General features: G+C 48.7%; 2 pseudogenes; both read right to left on the reverse strand.

The window, feature by feature from the left end:
- Nucleotides 1-7: 7 nt before the first annotated feature.
- On the reverse strand, nucleotides 8-3,871 carry LOC117310643 (testis-specific Y-encoded protein 1-like; annotated as a pseudogene).
- Nucleotides 3,872-7,775: 3,904 nt separating this feature from the next.
- Nucleotides 7,776-14,484, reverse strand: LOC141277711 (uncharacterized; annotated as a pseudogene).
- Nucleotides 14,485-15,667: the final 1,183 nt, after the last annotated feature.

The raw sequence follows: 15,667 nt of genomic DNA on the forward strand, positions 1-15,667 counted from the left end.
ACCCTGTGTGCTCAACGGTCAGCCTGAGCTTAAGGAGTCACCTGCCTCGCGTCGTGCCAGTGTGCGCCAGACGTCCTGGACGGAGGCTGCTGGCTCAGGCACGGGCCCTAGGCGGCACCAGGCCATTAGGCCCCTGCAGGCCAGGGCCCTTCCCTGTCTCCTTGCCCTGCCTGCGGAGCAAGTCTCCAGTTCAGCAGGCTCTCTTTCTTTGCCTCCTCCTCCTTCCAGTCCCTGCCCTGTGAGGAAGGCCCTGGGCCTCTCCGGAATCCCACATCGTCCTGCCCTCCCCACGTCCTCCACTTCCCCAGGCCCGCCATCTCGCCCACAGACAGGGAGGTCCGCAGGCACGGGCTAAGAAGCCCCACACCACTTGATTCACTCGTGAATACTCCACAAACCCCCGTACCTATACACACACACCAAGACAGGAGCACTTGTGAGCGTGTTTATGTCTCTCTGGGCGTCATTCCCGGCACGTGGGGCCCCGCTCTCTGGAACCTTCATTGGCCATCCTTTCCTCGTTTCTCCCGTGGGCACCCGAACCGCGTAGGTAGACACCTCCACCCGTCTCCCACATCTGTAGACGCCTCCTGACTCTGGTGCTCTTTGGCCAACCTCTGAGGCTCCCCCGGTGCCTTCATCTCTGGGTCTGGAGTGCGCCCGACACACAGACACGTACACACACACAGGAGCACAGGGACGGGAACACAAACGGGGCACAAGGCGTCTCAGCAGGGGACACTGGCTGTGTCCAGCAATATGAGACATGGCGTTGGTGGGCGGTAGGCCCAGCCCTTTTGTGGTCCCTTGCCACTTCCTGCCCCAGGTCCTCAATATTGTCCCCAGCTAGCCTTGTGCCGTTTCCGGGACTGTCTGTGTGGTGGTGCTGGGAGGCTCAGGGATGGACGTGAAAATTCAAAGAAGACTCGGAAAGTCAGCAAAGAGGCGGGAGGAGACTCGGAATGAAGCTCCTCGGCATCTGTAGGCCTTTGCCAGGAGGGAGGGGCCCAGGTGATCCCCAGCTGAGGGCAGGCTGAAGCCAGGGACTGATGATTCACACACAGGTGCCTGCTTAAGGAGGTGCTTGCCTCTTTCATAGACACCTGGGGCACTCACCCTGAAAGTTTAGCTGGTTAGAGTCCTGCTACTCCGTGTGCCCTACAGTCCTCCCGGCTCCATTCTCACCCTCTCACCCGCCGCCAAGGCCGGGGTGACCTGAAACCCAGCTCCGCCCACAGTGTGCTCTCAGCCTGAGCTTTCCCATTTGGGAAAAGGGAGAGCCCCAGTGTACCCGGACCACACTCATTTCAGCGCCCAGCCCCTGGGCTCCTTAACCACCTGTCCTCGTCTCAGTTACCTGTCCCCGTGGGGCCTTCCTCCCTCGGGTAGTAGCGCAGAGGATTGGGCCACAGGTCCTCGCCGATGATCTGGTAGGGGAAAGGGGCCAGGTCGGGACAGGGCAGGCCAGGCCCACGTCCCTCCCCCCAAGCAGCCGGGGGACTCCAGCGTCACCACCGCTGAGGGGGACCAGAGGCACCCCACCTCAGCAATCTTGTTAGACCCTGGGCAGTTGTGGTCAGACAACCAGTTGAGGAAGTGAAGGCCGGTGGGGTCCTGCCTGTGGCTGGGAGCTCCCCGTTCATAATCCCAGAACCAATAGATGCTAGTGGAACGAGACGCCCTGTATCCTGGAGGAAGACAGGGGAGACAGGAAAGGATCACAGTCACGGTGGCCCAGCATCCACGCCCTTCCCCAGCCTCCCCTCACCCCGCAGCCCCGCGGGAGCCCCTCCTACCAGCGATGCTAAGGTGATACTCCTTAAGGATCACGTCATTCCAGAAGTAGGGGTTGGGTCGAAAGAAAAACTTCAACTTGCAGTGGTGCCTCGGATGGCCCAGTTCCTTCACCTGCCACGCCCAAGAGGAGAAGAAGGGCAGGAGCTCTTCTAGGGGTCCTGAGCTTGCCTGCTTGGCAGCCACGAACCATTTCCCCTTCCCTTCTCCTGCTGCTTACACCCAACCTTTAAGGACAACCCCGCCCCCTCCCTACTGGCCACCTGCCTCCACCCACGACGCCCCAGTCTCTCCAGACTGACCTCCAAATTGATCATGTAGCTAAGCAGGTCTTCATCTTGGTCACTGATCACGGCCGAAATCTGGGGGTGGTTCATTATCTGCTTTAGGTCAAGGAGGCTTCACATGCCACACCTCAGGGAAGGAAGAGCTACAAGCCGCAGAACCAGTCCCCAGACCCGCCAGAGGAAGAGACTGCAGCAGCAGATCTGCCAGATCCGTAAGCGCTAACGCCCATCCGGCCCTCAAAGACATCCTCGGCCCCTGCCCTGCCATCAGACGTGCTCTTGCCTGTGGCTGCCTTGGGGTCCAGTGCACCCACCCGGGGAGGGCCTGTTTCCTGAACGAACCTGATCTCTACCTGACCTGTGTGTGCTGGGTGCCGGCATGTCACTCCGTAAGCGGTCTAGATGTGCTGTCGCTGCCTCATGCCTTCTCTTACGCCGTGTGTGCATGGGCTTGTGGGTGTTTGTGTGAGTGCCTGTGTGTGTGTGTGTGTGTGTGTGTGTGAGTACGTGCGCGTGTGTGTGTGTTCAAAGATGAAGCCTTGGGCCTTTGCCCTGTTTCCTGTCTTCAGAAGGGCCTGCGTGGGTGTGTCTGGAGCTCTGCAGGACTCACAGGGTCCACGGGGAGGTCAGGGGCGTGCCTGCGCCTGTGTGTCTTCCACAGACTCGAGTGTGCTGGTGAAAGGCCTGGGGAGGTAAGGATTCTTGCCGGCCCAAGAGCGTGTCCGGGGTCCTGGTGTCCGGCCAAGGACAGCTGCCCCTTACAACTTCACCCTGTGTGCAGGCAGGACCTTGTGCTTTTGCACTGAGGCAGCTGGAACAACTACACGGGCTCTGACTGACCAGGACGGGTATTGGGACTTCCGCTTGTCTCCTGCCAGTTCCCCGGGATAATGCACACTTCCAGTAACTGCTCTGTGTGAGGGGTGCTCGGGGCTATTCCCAATTGTGACCTTGCCACGGGCTCTTCCCTCCACCCTGGGGAAGTACTGCTGTGCACGCTGCAGGCCAAGACCATTCACCCAAAGTTTTCGCTCAGACACCTACAGCTGTGGCCTCCCTCTGTTCCTGCTGCCTCTTTGGAGCCACTCATGCCCTCCTGTACCCACATTCCTCAGTGCTCTTGGCCTGCACCTGCGCCCACCGCTCCCCCTCCCCCACCCCACCCTCACCCCCGCCGCTCCTACTCCTGCTCCTCCTTCACCGCAGCCAACCCCAAGGGGCCTCTGTAAGGATACGGCTCTGGTCCAGAAGCCAGGGATGCCCTGAATGATGGCGCTTCTGCCATCCAAGTGAGACTCCCGCCGCTGACAGATCCTGCGCTTGAGCCGAGAGTAGGTCCTGCTGGCTTGGGTATTCAGAGTGCTTAGCTCTAACTGCAGGGCCTGCAGCGCCTGCAGCGCCTCCAGCGGGGACCCGGTGATCGTGGGTCGAGGCCCTGGCTCTTCCTGCCCCTGCTCCTGGGGCTCCTCCTCCGGCTCTTCCGCCACCACCTGCTTCCGCTCTTCCTGCTCTTCCTACTGCTGCTCCTCCGCCACCACCTCAACCTCATCCATCATGTCCTCCACAGGCAGCCAAAACACCTCCCCGATACGCGCCACCTCTCCCTCCAACACGGCCGGGCATTGCTGCACCACCTCCTCGCTAAAGATGGCGGCCTCCTCGCCCCCACCATCAACTAGTGCCAGCACCCTACCTACCTCCCGCACCACACCTGGGGACCCGCGGGCCCCTGCTTCCTGAGGACCCCCTCCCACACCTAGAATGACCCCGGGTCCCGCCTCACTGCCCATGCGGACCTGGCTCTGAGTTGGGGCAGCGGCGAAGGTGCGGCAGCTGGAAGCTCAGCACGAGGGCCGCACAGCACGGAGGCCTAGCGACTGGAATCACGCTTCACTGCGGACTGAACCGTTCCCTGGAGCCTCTGCGGTGAAGAGCGCTGAAACGCATGCGCAGGAGCATTGGCCGCCAGGCATGCGTGTCCAGGTGGCAGGAAGGAGTTCCAAGCCACGCCCAGGCCGCTCGGCCCCATCACGACCAATCAGGGCGAGGACAGTGGGCGTCACCCTCGGCTGCCTAGCCCCTCGCCCTGTGGAGACAGGTCGGTTTCAGGGATTGCCGGGTCCCCCAAACACCCGTTCCCCCCGCCCGGCTTAGCAGCCCAGGTTCCACAAGGAGCTGGCCTCCAGGGAGGCCTCCGGCCTTGCGTCTGGGGTGCCCGGGTGCCCTGTGATACCTATGTGGCCTGTGCCAGTTGGAGCCAGGAGTTCCCGCTCCAAACTCAGAAAATCAGAATCTGGTTTCCCTCGGGACCTTTAACCACTGGGAACTCTCAGGAAATGTACAAGGAAATGCATGGTGGCCGAAGTTGCTGGATACTTTTCTTCCAGGGGACAGAGAGCCCGAAGCTCTGTGGCATGAGAGAGGAGTGTCCGGCAAACCCAGCTCTTTGCTCGACTAAAATTCCTTTGCTCAAGAGCAGAAAAGCCACGCAGTGAAGAGCTCCGTCTGAGTGTCTGTCTGTCTCCCCTCTGTCTTTCTCTCTCTCTCTGTGTCTGTGTGTGTGTGTGTCTGTGTATGTGTGAGTGTGTGCGTGCGTGCGCGTTCTTGTTTCTGTACGTATCTGCTCCCTCCCTCTGTGGCTCACTCTCCTGGGATCCCCTCTGGATACTTAAAGTCTCCGAGAAATTCTACCTTGCCTGGCACCAAAAGACGTCTCCTCGTGTGTGATTGGCACCCACGGGTTCTCGGACTTTGTGTGACCACACGTTTGCATAGTGCCTTTCAAACGCTCGAGTGGCAGGCAGAAATTGCCTTTCTGCTAGCCAACATAAGGTGACAAGCGTCCCTCCGGGAACGGACATGGACACATGGCACGAGACGAACTTGACTCGGCCATCCTGTCTTTTGAGAGACCGAGAGAGGGACGACACGCTTTGATGGCACTGGGGAACGCCAGCAACCTTATTTGGACACGTGCGCACACACTGAGGTGCTGAGGACTGCACCCAGTCAAGGGCCACCACGCACGCATGCATGCCTTCACCACTGCCAACCCGAGGATGTGAATTTTGCCGACCCTAAGGATGCCCTGTGAAAGTGGTTCTGCTCTCGTCCACCTTCCAAATGAGATCACATCCCAGCCCAGCCCTTCGCCCCAGTCTTGTGGGACAGGGGAGCAGGGGTAGAATCCAGCTAAGCCATCACGGCCATACTCCTGAGCCACAAGGGTTGTCAGAACATTAGAGTGATGTCTTAAACCAGCAAAATCAGTGTGAGGCAGTCGGTTATGCCTCGGTGTGCCAAAGCTTACGAAAAAAAGGCCAGGTGTTTCTCAAGGGCCTACATAGGGGTGGGGGAAAGGTTGCTCGTGCACTGGAGAAGGAGATAAAGGTGGCTGTAGCTGAGATGGGAGTGGGGCTGGAGGGGTGGGGGGTGGGTCTTTCCTCTTTGGGCCTGGGCATCGGGCCCTTTATGATTCTCATGTACTTTGCATCCTCCCTGTCCTTCCACAGGTGCTTTCTTCCTCCCTCTAGTCTCAGCCCCTGGTCGAGGGTGCTGGCGTGTGATGCCACTTACACTTTGCTCCACGGGTGGTATCTCTGGGCTGGATTCCCTGGCCTGGGGGCTTCAACTGGCCCACAGTTTACGTACGTTCTCTGAGCTCTTTAAGCTTTTCCACGTCCCCGCGTCCATCCCAACGTCCACGCATGCATGACAGTAGTCGTGCCTATTCCTGACCACGCACGTGCATCACGTGCCCCCCCACTACCCCCCCACCCCCCCACACCACACACGGGCAGGTACCTGAGCAGAACTCTACACGTACCTGTTTCCACGAGAAAGGATTTTGGTCAGCGCCCCCTTGTTTACTGTCCCAGTTGTTTTCTGTCCCCCGCCTCCCCTCTGTGGATCTAGCCCACGTGCACATTTAGCTCCACGGGTTGTTCTTGGAACGATTGCCCTGCCTACGGGATGGTGTGGTTGAAACTGGGCATAGTGGGAGCTGAGTCACGTGCACCTGTGTCCTGTTTCCTCCCGGTTGCCTTGGACAGGGTGACCGTGGGGAGCACGCAGGCTCGATTCCATTCCCCGTGCCCCTGTCTGTGGCACCATACAGGAAGACAAGGTGCTAGGGGCCCAGGTGACTTGGGACACGCTTTCCTCTTCCTGGAGCTCTCAGGTTGGTTCGCGTGTCCCTGGGCCGTCTGCTTAGAGAGGTGCTCCAGGGCTCCCTTTGCTCTGTAGGTGTTTGCCCTCAGCTGGTTTCTCTTTCCTCCTCAGGCATCTGTGGGAGGCCACTGGGAACCACGTTGTGGCTACGTGTGTGCTACAATGTCCTGAAGGTGGATGCAGCATTTGGGTGAAGAAATGAGGCTCTGAAGGTGAGGCTGAAAAGAGGAGGTGGGCTCCCTTCCCGTCTGCCCTGCTGTTTACTGCTAAACACGCACAGGGCCCCCACCCTGATGGCCACCCTGGGAATCTTGCCTGCCCCGGGGGCCAGCGTCAACCCGTCCCTGGTGCAGAAAGCAGCACCCTCTTCATTCGCCGGGGGGCCCTCTGCCCACTCGGGGCCTCACTGACTTCGTCAAGGACAAGGCTACCTTTCCGTTCCTCTCGGTAGCTCTGTGTTGGCCGAGCCTACCGCTCGGCTGTAGGTCCGCTGACCCCCTGGTAACGGGTTGGCCAGGTGACACCGAAGAGCCTGACCTAGAAACCAGGGGCCCTGCCAGTGTCACCTGGGGCAGACCTCCTTCAGGTTCTGTGTGATACACAGAGAGAATGTGCCCCCAGCGACACCGGGCAGAGACGTGCCAGCAGAGAAGGGCATAGGGACCGGAGGATGTGATCGCTTTAGACAGGCAGCGAGGCGGGATATCTGACAGAGGGGCCCCCGGCCGCAGTCAGAGAAAGAGACACGAGCTCACGCGCTGAAAGTGTAGAGTCCCCAACACGGTCTCTGCAAATGCATCCAGGGCCCATTCTGTGATTGTATTCACCATAGACTTTGGCCAGGGATGCGATGCTAGAGATTCAGCCTGGGTCCACAGTGTGAGTGCATTGGCTACAGCCTGTGTCAGTGGGTTTACTGCTGAATATTCAGCCTGGGCCCATGGTATGACTCTGGAAGCTACAGCTTGTATGCAAAGATTTACTGATGGGGATTCAGCCTGAATCCACAATGTGACGGTCCTAGCCTGAGGCTGTATTGGTGGATTTAGAGCTAGGGATTCCGTTTCCGTCAAAATACTTACTGGTAGTGATTCAGACTGTGTCCAGGTATTTACCACTGGAAATGGAGCCTGAGTCCACATATTTACTAATGGAGATTTAGTCTGTGTCTACTTTGTGACTGTGTCAGCTGCAGGTTGTGTCCAGGGATTTACTGCTGGAGTTCAGCCTGGGTCCACTGTGTGACTGCAAGGTACAGCCTGTGTCCAGGGAATTCCTGCTGAAGATTCAGACTGAGTCACAGTTCAAATGTACCTGCCTCAGGCAGTATCCCAAGTTTTGCTTCTGAAGAATCATACTTGGTTCCTGGTGTGACTATATCAGATACAGTCTCTATCCAGGGTTTACATTCCACGATCAATGGTGTGCATGTTTCAGAACCAGCCTCTGTCCAGGCATTTTCTTCTGCAGATTCAACCTGGATCCACGGTGTGACTGTATCAGCCTCAGGCCTTGACCAAGGATTTACTTCTGGAGTGAGAGCCTGAGTAAATAGTGTGACTTTGTCAGATATAGGCTGTGCAAAGGGATATCCTGAGTCCATGGTGTTACTACATCAGCCAGAGGATGTGTCCAGGTCTCTACTGCAGGAAATTAAGCCTGGGTAAGTTATATGATTGTATCAGATACATTCTCTGTCCACTGATTTTCTGTTGGAAGTTCAGTTTGGATCCACTGTATAACACTATCAGATGCAGGCACTGCCCAGGGACTTACTGCTAGAGAATCAGCCTGGGTCCATAGCATGTCTACATCAGTTGCAGCTTGTGTCCATGGATTTACTGCTAGAGATTCAGCCTGGGTCCATGGTATGACTGTGGAAGATACAGTCTCTGTCCAGGGATTTGCTAAAGATTCAACTTGAGTTCATGCTGTGACTGTATCAGTTTCAGCCTCCATCCAGGGATTACAGCTGAAGATTCAGCCTGAGTCCATGATGGAGCTGCATCAGCTACAGCGTGTGTCCAGGTGTTTACTTGTGAAGTTTCTGCCTGCTTGTGGAGTTTCTTCCAAGCTGTGACTGTATCAGTCTCATATTGTTTCCAGGGATTTATTTCTAGATTTACTTTATTGGTCCATGTTGAGATAACTGCCAGTTTCAGACTGCCTCCAGGAATTTACTGCTAAAGATTCTGTTGGGGTCCATGTTGTGACTGTATCCATTTCAGACAATGTCCAGAAATGTAGTATACCGCGTGACTATATCAACTACAGGCTGTGTCCATGAATTTACTGCTAGAGATTCAGCTTTTTCCACTGAGGAACTGTTCCAGCTGCAGTGTCTGTCCAGGGATTTACTGCTGAAGATTCAGCTTGAGTCCATACCGTGACTATGTCAGTTTCAGACTGTGTCCAGGGATTTACTGCTGGGGTCTCAGCCTGAATCCAAGGTGTAGCATCAGCTTCAGCTTTTGTCCAGGGAATTATTTCTGAAGGTTCGCCTTGGGTCCACTGTGTAAATGTATCAGGTAGAGGCTGTGTCCAAGAATTTGCTGTGAGAGAGTCAGTCTGCGTCCACGGTCTAACAGTATCATTGTCAGACTGCACCCAGGGATTTACTCCTAGAGATTCAGCCTGGGTCCACCATGTGAATGTGTCAGCTATAGTTTTTGTCCATGGATTTATTTCTGAAAGTTCACCCTGAGTCCACTGTGTGACTGTATCAGTTATAGGCTGAATCCAGGGTCTCATCGTGTCCGCTTCAGACTGAGTCCACAATCTATCATTATCACCTTCAAACTCATCCCAGGGCCTGACCGTAAAAGCCTCATGTTGTATCCAAGTTTCCACCTTATCGGGTTGGTTCCAGGGCTTGACTATTTTCCTTTGTGGACTGTATCCAGTGGTGGGATGTTTTGATTACTGGCTCTGTCCACAGTGTGACTGTCTCCATTTGAGTCTGGAACCAGTGTTTGACATTTTCAGCTTCAAACTGAGTCCAGGATCTGGCTAGATCACCTTCAGATTGGGCCCAGGAGTGGGCTGTTTCAAATTCTGTCTCGATCCAAGGTTTGCACGTATCCATTTGAGTATTCAACCAAGGTCTGACTCTATCAGATTCAGGCTCAGACCAAGAAATGATTGTCGGAGATTCAGGTTGGCTCCAGGTTCTGATTTTATCAGTTTGTGTTTGCAACCAGAGTCTGACAGCATCAGCTTCACGCCTAGTCCATGCTGTGACTGTATTAACTTTAGACTGTGTCATGAGTCTGAATGTAGATGATTCAGGCTTTGTCCATTGTTGGATACTACCAGCTTCAGACTGAATCCATGGTCTAACCACGTCAACTTCAGGCTGAGTCCAAGAGTGGATGTTTTAAAGTCTGCCTGGGTCCTCTCTCCCATTTGATCAGGTTTTGTCCAGAACCAAGACCTGGCTGTACCAGCTTCAGGATGGTTCCAGGGTCTGATTGTTTCAGTTTCAGTGTGGGTCCAATATTTGATTGCATCTGCTTCTGGCTGAATCCAATGTCTATCTTTACCTTCTTCAGTCTGAGTTCTGGGTCTGGCAATTTGGAATTTAGTCTGAATCCAGGGTCTGCTTCCTTTAGTCTGTAACCATGGTTTGGTTGTATCGGCTTTTAACTGAGTCAAAGGTCTTGCTGATTGCGTTCCTGACTGGGTCCAAGTTTGGACAATGTCGGCTTCAGGCTGAGGCCACGGTCTGATTGTACCAACTTTAGAGTGGATTAAAGGATCACTTACCTGAGTAACTGTATGAACCAAAAGCCATGTTGTATCTTTAGTCTGCATCTGGGGTTTGACTGTACAGTGTCATGTTTATTCAATGGACTCCTTCTACCCACTTGACTTAAGGATCTGATCGTCCTTGTCTTATACTGGGCCAAAGATGTAATTGTATTGACTGCAGATGGAGTTCAAGTAAAGTTCCTGTTAAGAGTTGATGCAGTCCAAAATTGAGTTGACTTAGATTCAGGGAGAAGCCTGTATGCTTCTGTCTTTTCTATAGGTCCTTGGGATCTAACTATATTTAAGACAGGCTGAAACCAGGGTTCCAAGGTATCGGTTACCATAGGATATTGGGATCTCTCTTCATATAGTATGGAATGAGCCCAGAATCCAATTTTATTAACAATTAAAGGGACCCATGGTTGCAAGTTATAAGTTACTGGTTTAACAACAGCATCAACTCTATCAGCTACATGATGTATTTGGCTTCTAACACTCTCCTCACTAGATTGAATTTGCATAACTATTCCTGTTTTATCAGGCACAAAATGGGTCCAAGGTCCAACAGCAGGTGTAATTTCTAGCCAGGGTCTAGCTAGAAGTTGACCATGGAAAGGAGCCTTAGTAGACTGAACTTGAGACTGAACAGTATTAATCTCAGAATGAACTTTTGATCCATCTATGTCACTTGAAAACAGAACATCTGATCCTTCAACATTACCTAACGGTGGAGTATGAAGCCCAGTTATACCACCTAAAGGTTTAACCCAGGATCTTAGTGAATCTGTCATAGTTTGATACTTACATTTCATTGCGTCTCTGTGAGGAAGGTTCCAGGGTGTAGGTATATCAGGTGTTGGAGTGTTCTGAGGTCCAGACAGAACAGAAGGATCAGAAATATCAGCCACTGGGGTACTCCAGGGCATAGCTGTATGAGAAGGATCCCATGATGTGGCAAGAGGAGAGGTCCAAGATTGTACCATTGGGAATGTGCTAGCAGAGGAGAGCTGACTGCTTTGAAGGCGTAACTGTGTGCTGCCAGGAAAAGAGTCTCCATTATTTGACCCAAAAAGTACTGGAGGAGGATTTCAGCGCTGTCTGTTCAGTGGGAAGGTACCTAATCTTCTCCTCCACGACTGTTCAGAGAATCCATGGGAGGTCAAAATGGTAGAGGCCCTGTTCAGGCTAAGCCTGTCTTGTATACCACGTCCTACCCCAGGAGAAAAACTGCAGGGTAGAGAAAAAATAGGATCCAGTGGCTTCTGGGGTGCCTTGATTAGCCATCTCATCCAAGATAGGCAGGGGGCTGTCTTGGTCACAAGAACTGGGTCATAACAGGCCACCGAGGACTCACTGACCAGGCCTACCAGTTCCCAGTGGTTGCCAAAGGGACAGAGAACAGGACTACCCTGCTGTATCTGAATAAGGCAACAAAGATAACCCATATATATATGAGATAGATAGGCATATATTAAATACATAAGAAACATATCCACATTACATATAGGTATATATTATAAGTGAATTATAAGATACATATTTATACATTATGTATATGCTTAACATTGTTTATAAGGGCATTAAAATATATAAGGTTTATCTTTTTTTCTACCACATATAAATTCCAAATGACATGACAAACATGTGCCTATTTCAAGGAGGTCCATTAAACCACTTAGGTACAAATGACCATAACGCTGATTAAAAGAGGAAAATAGTAGGGGGAATTTAGAGAACATTATGAAACGTAAACTACATATTCAGCAACTTTATTTGGATGTCACTTATTATCCCCTTAGCTGGGTATTTCTAGGCAGACTACCTCTACTGCTTTTAGTCTGGTTCAAGCTATCATTCCTGCTTCCTTCTCACCCATCCTTATCCCAGCATTTGTTCTCATCCAAGCAGGCAGAATGACACTCAGAGTAAAGGCCAAGGGCTTTATGTTGTTACCCCCTGATCTCAACGCTTAACATTTTTCCTTTGTTCATTTTGCTACAATGCAAGAATCGTAACCTCCTGTTCTTTCCATAGTTTCAAAGATTATTTTTAGTAAGTTCTCTACTTCTCAATGAAAATATTCCAGCTTTATTTTATTTTCTTTTTCTTTTTTTAAAAACATCTTTATTGGAGTATAATTGCTTTATAGTGGTGTGTTAGCTTCTGCTGTTTAACAAAGTGAATCAGCTATACATATACATATAACCCCATATCCCCTCCCTCTTATGTATCCCTCCCACCCTCCCTATCCGACCCCTCTAGGTGGTCACTAAGTACCATCCAGCTTTCTTTTTGATTTGAAGAATAAATGTCTCTATGCATCTTCTTTTACATAGTGATGATATATGTTTACATATATCTATATGATTATGTAACCCTCATAAAGATTACATTTGTGAATTGCAGTGGAAAAAACTTTCTTTTTTTTAAATTAAATTTAGTTTATTTTTTATACAGCAGGTTCTTATTAGTTATCTATTTTACATTAAACTTTTTTTATGTATCGTTTAACGTGACATCTACCCTCTTAAATTTTTAAGCATATTGTATAACATTTGTCAATCTGTATACAGCAATGTTGTACAGCATATATCCAGAATTTATTCATCTTGCATAAATGAAAGTGTACATATATTTCATAGAATTTTACACACAACTTTATATGTCACCCCAAAAGTAACTACCCCTATACAGTAAGTACCCAGCAGTCTTCTGGATGACTCCAGATGCAAAAATTGTTACTTTCAGTCAGGTGGGTATGTTGATGGTGGCAGAATGAGAGGTCCACCAGCTTAACTGACAGCTTCTTGGTACTGTTCCCAGAGTTACCGGGGTCTGAAGGAACAGATATAGGAAGGATTGTGAGATATGGGTTATTATGTCTCTTAAGTATTTTATACCATAGCTTCCTAAGATTTTTACAGTATATCTTTCAATTTTTTTAATTACATAAAATTCCTGAAATACCCTCACTTCTTTGCTTCCATCTCATCTCATATACACTTATGTTATACACTCTTGGAATTTGTAGCTGTTCCCAAATCCTTGCTAAACAGAATAATAGAACACAGAATAATTGTAACCATTGATAGTTACTTTATTTCCTTAAGGACTCAGTTGTTTCTCCCTGTAAAGTGGAGTAATATGGATTTAATTATTAATAGTTTTTAAAGTTTCCATTTTATTTTCTGCTTCATTTGCTTTTTTATATTAATTTCTAAACTACATTTATGATACAACAGACCATAACTTTTGTGGCTTACTCTGATATTGGTATACCCTGCAGTGTCTGTATGAACAGTTATAACAGCTCTTCCAGAAGATGTTATAAGTGTGAGAAAGCAGTATTTCTTCCCTCCTGATAGGGTATCGCAGGATGACCACCGCTGTGTCTCCTTTGACTTGATCTTTTCCAGTCTATAGCCATGTAAGATACCTTCTTGGTCCGTGGCTCCTGAAATGTCAGAGTTTAAGTGTTTCCTAAGGGAAAAGAAAAATAAAGAACATAATAAAATTAGAGTGAGAAAAACATCCATTTAAGCCAAAATGTCTGCCAGTATAAGGTCTTTTACTTACTTAGTAATATAATCCAACAAATTTCTACTTTGTATCCCTGTAAACTGAAGTTCTACATTACACACTGAATACAATTTGAGTTTTAGAACTTCAAGCTTCCTTTTTAATATATTTTCCAAAGAAGATAAAAGTCCTTTTAATGCATCAAAATCCAAAGCCAATATAGTTAATTGTAATGAAGCAAATGTAAAAAATAAACATAACTGTGATTCCCTTATGGCTCTAGGTATACTTAAAGTTTAGTCAGACAGCTGGCTATGGAGAGGATCCACCACCGACTCATGAATAATAATGCCCTGGTGGGTTTCAGCCATGGATACTAGCCATGGGGTGTCACTGGATGCTGACGGTGGGGCAGTCATTGGGGTCGATGAGCTTAACCACTGCTTTTGAGAATTAGGTACTAAAAGGGTCAGATAGGAGGGGAAGAGGTAAACATAACATGAAAAACAACATCTTGTTGAATGACTAATGAGATTTGTCATCCTACATTTTTTATTTGATGAAGATGGAAAAGAGGAGAATACAGAGAAGAGTGAGAAGGGATAAAGGTTGCAAAAATGGAAGATTAAGTGAAAGAGAAGAATGAATAAGAAATAGGAAATGAGATTAAAAAAATAATGAGAAAAACAGAAGATATTTTAAGAGGTTAAAGAAAAACAAAAGTATCTTCCCCAGTACTAAGACAAAAAAGAGGAGAAAAATCCCAGGTATCTATCACTCACTACCACATCAGTGAAAAAACAATCCCCAAAACTGGTAGAAGCAAAGTGGAGCTTTCATGTTGGCTCACGTGTATGTGAATGCACGAGAGGATTCTAGTAGAATAGCTCTCAAGGTTGAGAGTGAGATTACAGAGTACAGAATGTCTGACATCACAATAACTACTAGTGAGATAGCTACCTTCCTTCTATCACAAGTAATCAACTAGAAATGTTATACGTAAGAAATTTAATGAAGTTAAATATTTTTAAATTAAAATTTTTATGTATCTCAATATTAACTTTCATTTTTGGAATGGGCCAAGCAATATCCCAGTTCCACACCATGAAAAAATTATGATCTATTTGGGCATTACCACGTGGCTTTCTTTACCTACTACATACTACTTATTAAGTAAAGGAATTAGGTAGGCCTATATGACCTGACATAGAAGTTAATGAAATACTGATTGATTATAGTTTAAAATAATTTACAGATATGAATACACAAATGATACCACATTTTACTTATACACTTATTCACATGCCCATACCTACTTAGTCATCACTCTCAACTCAGGAACACTTATCGTATAAATTTGTAGAAAATTATCTCAAGACCTAAATTCACTTTGCTATGATGGCAGTCTGGGGCAAAGAGAAACTATTCAATCATTGTTTGCCAAAGTCCTCACATAGAATGTGCTATATACGGAACACATAAACATGAGGAAAGAAGCTTTTACCCTAATTGAGTTTTCAATTTAGGGGAGGAGTATGTCATTTAAGGTGAATTTCTGCTGGCCAATCCAGTATAAAATCCATTATATAAGAATAAATTTATATTTCATATCATATGAGTCATGAGGTAGCAGCTAAGTCAGCTTTATGATTTTATCAGAAATCTGAGTTCCTTCTATCTACTTGGAAAATTTTGTACTTGACATTCATCCTCGAGATGACTGAAAGATGCTTTCTCTATTCCAAAGAAGAAATGAAATAGGGCAAAATCTCATACCTTCCAGCTGAGTCAGACATTTAAGTCTCAATAAGTAGCCTTTTCTGACACTTCCAATGCTCCCCATTGTATTTCTCCCTTTATTTCGTACTCTGTGCAAGGAACTACTCTTATCAATTCAGCTTTACAATAACACTCAGAAACATTTTAAAGTAATAAATTTGTAAAAATGACCACTCACAAACAAGAGGAGCACAATGCTATAATAATGAACTATGGAAAAACTATGGGTATTAAACTTACGCTTGAATCAAAATCTGAAGGATGAGTAAAAATCAAGCAAACAAAATTTGAGAAGGGAGTTACTACTCTTTAAATAACTTGTTGAGAGGAAAGAAAGCATGTGGTATCCAAGGTATTTAAAGAGAGCC

The sequence above is a fragment of the Tursiops truncatus genome (genome assembly GCF_011762595.2).
Source record: "Tursiops truncatus isolate mTurTru1 chromosome Y unlocalized genomic scaffold, mTurTru1.mat.Y SUPER_Y_unloc_1, whole genome shotgun sequence".
Classification (NCBI taxonomy): domain Eukaryota; kingdom Metazoa; phylum Chordata; class Mammalia; order Artiodactyla; family Delphinidae; genus Tursiops; species Tursiops truncatus.